Source organism: Pygoscelis adeliae, unplaced genomic scaffold (assembly GCF_000699105.1).
Source record: "Pygoscelis adeliae isolate BGI_AS28 unplaced genomic scaffold, ASM69910v1 Scaffold124, whole genome shotgun sequence".
Classification (NCBI taxonomy): Eukaryota; Metazoa; Chordata; class Aves; order Sphenisciformes; family Spheniscidae; genus Pygoscelis; species Pygoscelis adeliae.
In genome coordinates, this window is record NW_008824791.1 from 1,068,351 (window position 1) to 1,074,527 (window position 6,177).

General features: G+C 44.3%; 1 protein-coding gene across 1 annotated transcript in view; it reads left to right on the forward strand.

The window, feature by feature from the left end:
• PHLDB2 (pleckstrin homology-like domain, family B, member 2) overlaps positions 1-6,177 on the forward strand; it is a 63,061-nt gene that overhangs the window by 4,799 nt on the left and 52,085 nt on the right. The window lies entirely within an intron of this gene.

Below are 6,177 nucleotides of genomic sequence, written 5' to 3' on the forward strand. Positions count from 1 at the left end.
CTATCACAGGAGGCAGAGGGAATAGCGGCTTCGGGAGCAGGAGATGGAACGGCTGGTAATTTTTTCTCTTCCTCTTAGTTTTTCGTGGCAGTTAGTATTTGCAAAACGTCCATCCCAGACCTAGCCATCAGGAGGGTACAGCAAAGCATAAGCTGCCGTGTTTTGAAATTCAAATGTTGCCTGCTTCAGGTGCCTTGTTTATTACCACAGTCCATGAAGCTAATGCTTAAATAGCATGCTGCTGTAACAGCTCGGATAGACAGTACCATTCAGCCATCTTTAAAAAAAAAAAAAATAATGTTGGAACCATGTAAATTGTGTTCAGTCATCCTGCGGGACCTGTTAACATGTCTACGTACACAAAACCCACAAATTGCACCCAGCACTTTTTGTTTTAGATGATGGCGCTGTTTTGTGGTAAGTGGCTAAAAAAAAAAGAGACCCTGCTATAAGCTGCTCAGCTGTGTGTGCTGCGGAGTCAGGTATACACCGGTGTGGGTTCAACATCTGTCATCAGAGCTTTCTCTGCTTGGTTGTGGCTTTTCCTTCTGAGTATTTTCATTAAAATATAGGCCTCCTTGCTTCTCCCCCTCCCAAAATGGAGAGTAGCAGAGGGGGACAGAGTTTCTCTCTTTGTCTCTAGTCAATGTAAAGCAGTGCATACTGCTTCAGCTCGGGATTAAATTTGCTAGTAAAATGTAATTTCTGTATTATTGTAACAATTTTTGGGTAGGAAAAAAAAAAGGTCTTCAGAACACACAAAGACAGTTGAAACAGTTTCTTGTTGGAACTGTCTCTGAAAAGATACTTAGTATTTCTCTGAAAAAAGTTTTCCCAGTGGCTACAAGAGTCTCCGACGCTATTAACATGCATTCATATTGTACTGATTTTATCGCCCACACAAGAAACCAAGGTCGTTAGATGGGCCAATTTGTATTACTGAGTCTTAGATTTGAGACATTAACTTTGCATTTGTGTGCTTTAATTCAAATCTTCATGCATTTGAACAAAATGGGGATAGGATACTCTTAAACCTGCCTGGTTTGCATACAGACAGCGAGCCTGCAGGGGAGTTCACTTCCCGGGCAGGCCGGGGTGAAAAACCATGGGGAGGCGGGATGCGGGAGCAGTGGGGGGATGCAGGAGCAGGGGCTGCCGGTCAGGGACCACTAGCAACGGTCCGGTGCCTGTGCAGGGCCACCGCTCCCATTTCGAGCTGCACCTTCAGCTGAAGGATTGCGACCTGTTCAGGTCTCTCCCTCGCATCTCGCCTACGTCCTTGATGCAAGTTGGAGAGGAACCTGTTAGGCGGGCAGGAGCCCGCCTTTCCATCCCCAGCCCGCTCAGCACTGTAGTCTGTAAGACACACGCTGTTGGTTTGCAAAATGTGAACATGTTCATCTTTGCCTGCGTAGAGCCGGAGTCATAGAGTCGAGGCGCAGGTGTGAGGGGGTGGCGGGCAGTGCCCCTCTCCCCCCCTCGGTGAGTGGCAGGGTGTGCGCACCCCCACCCTGCCTTGTCCCCTCTGCCCCCGGAAACCTCCGCCGGCTCCCCTTGAAGCTGCGGCTTCTCTGGAGCAGGGGCCGGGCTCCCTGGGGCGAGGAGGGCCAGCTGCGAGTGGAAATGACTGAGCGGCTTAGGAAAGGTTGTTGCGCTTGTGCACGCAGAAGTGGAAGCATCAGCAGAAATGCTGGCGGGTTGTTTCTTCCTGCTGCCTTCTCCCTGCCGTTCCTCCACTCCCTTTGGAAATCTCCTCTCTTCTCCTTAGTCCTGGTGTTTTGTGGGTGCAAAGTGGTGTTTGCTTCTTATCAGAGGGTTTTCCAGACAGTCACGCTGTAAAACCTCAGATGATCGGTCATAAAAGACAACGTAGTAGAGCGTATTTGTATTTCAAAGAGAACAGTGCTTTTTCTTTCTTTTTTTTTTTGTTTGTTTGTGGTGAGGGATGGAAGATATGGGGTTGTTGCAGTGCTCGGTAATGCTAAAAGTTGTTCTGGTTTTATATTTGGATGTAAAGACTACTTTTTTTTTTCACTATTTCTTTTCTCAATGGACCATACCTCTGTAAGTCCTGATTCTTTAAAAAGAGAACTTGCAAACTGTTTTTCCAAGCATGTTAAAGCTTTTGAAAAAAGACAATGTTTTGTGTGTTGCATATAATTTGAACACGAAGGAACTTCTTCCTGCTTGAGTTCATCTCCTGTTCAGGATCCTGCTCAATATTTTTTTTTCCCCCTTGTTTTGAGCTATCTGGTGGAAGAGTTGAATATCAGGAGAGTGCCTCCTTCCAATGGTTTGAGGGTCTGAAAAATGCCATAAATAGGCTTTTAAGATCTCTGAGAGGAAGGAATATATTTGTGTTTTTAAAAAAAAATAAATAAATCCCCGTCATCAGCTTTTTGTACATTAGGGCCTGTCCCGTTTGTTTCATTTTTGTCCTTCTGAGTGGATGGGTCTACCCAAACAGGGTCTCTATAATATCCACCCTGAGTTTCCAAAGAGCAGCTTTGTCTGACCTTTGTGAAATGTGAGATGGACAAAGGTTAGAGACCAGGTCTGCTCAGGTCTCTTTTTTTTGGGGGGAGGGGGAAGGTGTGAATAAAAAACCCCAACCAAACAAGCACCCGTGGATAGCAAAACTGTGTGCTCTGGGTTCTCAGCACTGAGTAAAAGTCCAGATTGAGTGGCTGGTACGTAAATGGCAGGGGAAATGTAGTTCCTCTTTACGCAAGTATTAGACTATTACATACTGTGGTTTTTGAACCAAGGTAGAGAGAAGAGAAACGCAGGACTGCTCAGAGAACTTCATCACAAACGTGAGCCTCCTTTTTAGAGCATTAGACTGCTCTACAGCCCAGATAATGAAATGAAGAGCATCTTCATTTGCACCCGCACTGCCCCTGTAGCTATCCTGCTGGCACAGAGTGGTTTTGGGGTGTTGCGTTTGATAGCTGCTATTCACCTCTGTTTGTTTTTTGGTGGTGGTTTGTTTTGGGTTTTTTTAGTAAAACCCATGTACATGTTGTAGTCTGTCCTAGTATCTGCCCTTGGTCTCTTCTATTTACTTTCACTTTTTATTCTTTTTCTTTTCCATATAAATTATTCTATGAGTTTTACTTGTGCTTAGTTCAGTTTTTAAGTGACAGAGGCTCCTCTGGAAGTTTGCATTTTGAGCTCCTGCTACGACCTGCGTATGAAACCAAATGATCTGCTGTCATTGCCCAAACAAATAAACGAAGAAATTAAAAAATGGTGCAAACAGTAAAAATAAGCATTTCAGGTTTGGTTTTGTTTTTTTTTAATGATTTAAATGTCTGAGTTTTAATGTGTTCCTGTGCACCAAACAGAAAAGACATGTATGTACTTGTGTAGGATTTGGTGTTTCTCCCTCTCTCTTTCTTTTGATTTGCCTTTTATGGCTGGGTTCACCCAAACTAGCTGAAGACTGGTGCCACTTCTGTTTTGCCAGCCGGTTCCTCTGTGACTTGAGGAGCGGGAGGAACAGCAGTTCCCGTTGCTGCCATCCCTCCGGCGTTGCTCCTGGGCGCTGGGGACCGGTGGGCTGTGGGAGCGGGTGGGCCGGCGCAAGGTTGCTCCTGGAGCTTGCACAGGCGGCAGGCTGGTGGGTCACAATCTGCTTTCTGCTTCCTCTCCAGCCCAGCTGACCGGACATCGCATCTTGGCGTAGGGATGTTTATACAAGTTTTACGCGAGTAGAAGTCAGAGTTAGCTGTTGCTGAAGCTAGCCCAGGAGCCTTATAAACAATAACAAAATTTATCGCTGTGATCTAAGAATATTCAATGAGATTCAGTTAGCTATTGAATTTTTAATATTTTTTTTTAGAAGAGGAAATATCACTCTTTTCTCCTATCTGAGGTAAAAGCCCAACTGTGGTAGCTGCTGGAACTGAAAGGCAGTCTTTCTCTTCAGCCTGTGGGGAGGTCAGGAGTGGAACAGGATGGGCAACATAGACATATATTAAGGCCATCTGTCTTGTTTGACACCCGCTTATTTGAATAACACTGAACTTGATTTTCTAATGCTGGTTTTTAGGCAGTACGATGTATTTCCTCTAGATGGTGGTAGGTACTTAAAAATTACATGTGCTGTATCTGCGTGATACCATCCATAGTCCAGCTGTCTGTATGGCTCTGTAAACATACGCTTGTTAATGAAGTTTTACTAGGTGCAGGAATTGTGCTGGGAAGGATTTCAGCTTGTATGACTGATGCCCGAACAAGTGATAATAAAATTCAAGGAGCTTATTCCCTAGTCCACTTTTTCACAGTCAGAAGAGCATTGAATTTCATTAAGTTTATTCAGCAAGTAGGAAATAATACAGAATACCCCTGTGCCTGGTTTGCATTGATGTATTATTTTGGAATTTTCAAGGTGGTACTGCTTTAAAATTATGGCTAGTAGAGCTTATTTAAACCTCCCATACAGCTTGGAAAAAAATCTCATATACATGTTTTATAAATTTATTTTTGCACTGTGTCTTTTTATAGATCCTTTAAACATAAAGTACCCAAGCTGTACATAAAAGTGTGACTTACCTCTTACAGGAACCTCAGCCAAGTAGATGAAAGCTAGATAAAGGTAATTTTTCCCACCGCTAGTATTTGACAATCTCTATAGTGTTACAGAATAGCTACTTAACATCAATTTAGTTTACTAAATGAACAAGTGCCATATAATAGGATAAAAAGAACCCTAAACCCTGCAGCATATAATTAATACTGACAACTCAGTACATTTTCAGTAACATTCAGTTTTAATTGTGTTCCAAAACATTTCTGTGGTATTTTTAATAATCCAAAGTGTGGATTACATATACTTAATTTTTGCAGCTATATGTCTTATGCAAATGAACAATATGGGCCAGGAAGAAATCAATTTCAGGAGACCTATTTTCATTTACAGAACTTAAAAGTACTACACTGGAGCTCCTTCAGGCTCCTGCCCACAGTGTAATTTGAAAAGGAGCATCTGCATAGGTACTGTAGGGGCAAAAGGGCACTGGTCTGAACAACGCTGTTATTTTTGGAAGCCGACGGCATTTCCTCAGGAGCCAAGTATGTGCCTGCAGATGCAGGAGCTAATTCTGCAGAAAGTCCTCTGCTCAGTTCCTCCCTGGAGGCTGGCTCTACTCCCTGCCACTGACCTCTCCTGCTTTTACCAGTCCGTTTCTTCTGTGCCTATACTGGGAAGGTAAGGACGAGGCGTGCCAGCCTGGTCCCTGCACCCCGTCCTCTGCTCTGAGCTGAGGTGGTCTCTCTGCAGCGCTTCTCCGTGCAGGTGCCTCTGCTGTGAAAGGCTGCCTGCGCATCGCCTGCGAGAGACGGACATGAAATACGGGCGCTTTTTCTGAATTCTGTGCTGCTAGTGAGCCAAAGACTGACTATAGCAAAACAAGGACTGAAAATGAGAAAATAAATGACGCTGGAGTGAGAAACTGGTGCGAACTGGAGGGAAGGAGAAGAACAGCTGGCGAGCTGTTCTCAGACACAGTTAAAGTCTAGCTCTGAAATAAGCTTCTCGGTATCTGACAGGTGTGAAATCACCAGCTCCTTAGAAATGCAGGAAGGAAAGAGAAACCATTCTCCTGCCTCTTGTCGGTGGGGTGCTGAATGTACTTGTAGGAAAGAAAGTTTGGGGAGTTTCTGCTGCTCTCTTCCCCAGTCTCTCTGCCTCTTTCCCCCTCATCCTTTTTGACTAGCTGCTGCTCCAGGCTCTTGATGTGAAGCTGGTTGTTTGCCTGCCCGTGAGGTTTTTAAAGAGCAACAGTGGAAAAGTGCTGTTCTTTGGTAGCTGAAAAGAGCAACAACCTCTTCTTCAGACAAAGGGAGTCCTGGCTGCACGAACTAGCCATAATTCTCATTAGCGTTAGTCACAAAGGATAGACTGCACATGTATTTTTAATGAAATGTGGGGTTATCCAGTTGCTAATGGCACTTATCTAAAAAGCTTCCTGCTTGCCACAGCTGATTAACCATAGTGTCCTGGTTTCAGCAGGGATAGAGTTAATTTCCTTCCTAGTAGCTGGTACAGTGCTGTGTTTTAGATTTAGGATGGGAACAAAATTGATAAGGCACCCATGTTTTAATTGTTGCTAGGTAATGCTTACACTGGCCAAGGACTTTCTAGTTTCCCATGCTCTACCGACTGAGAAGGCT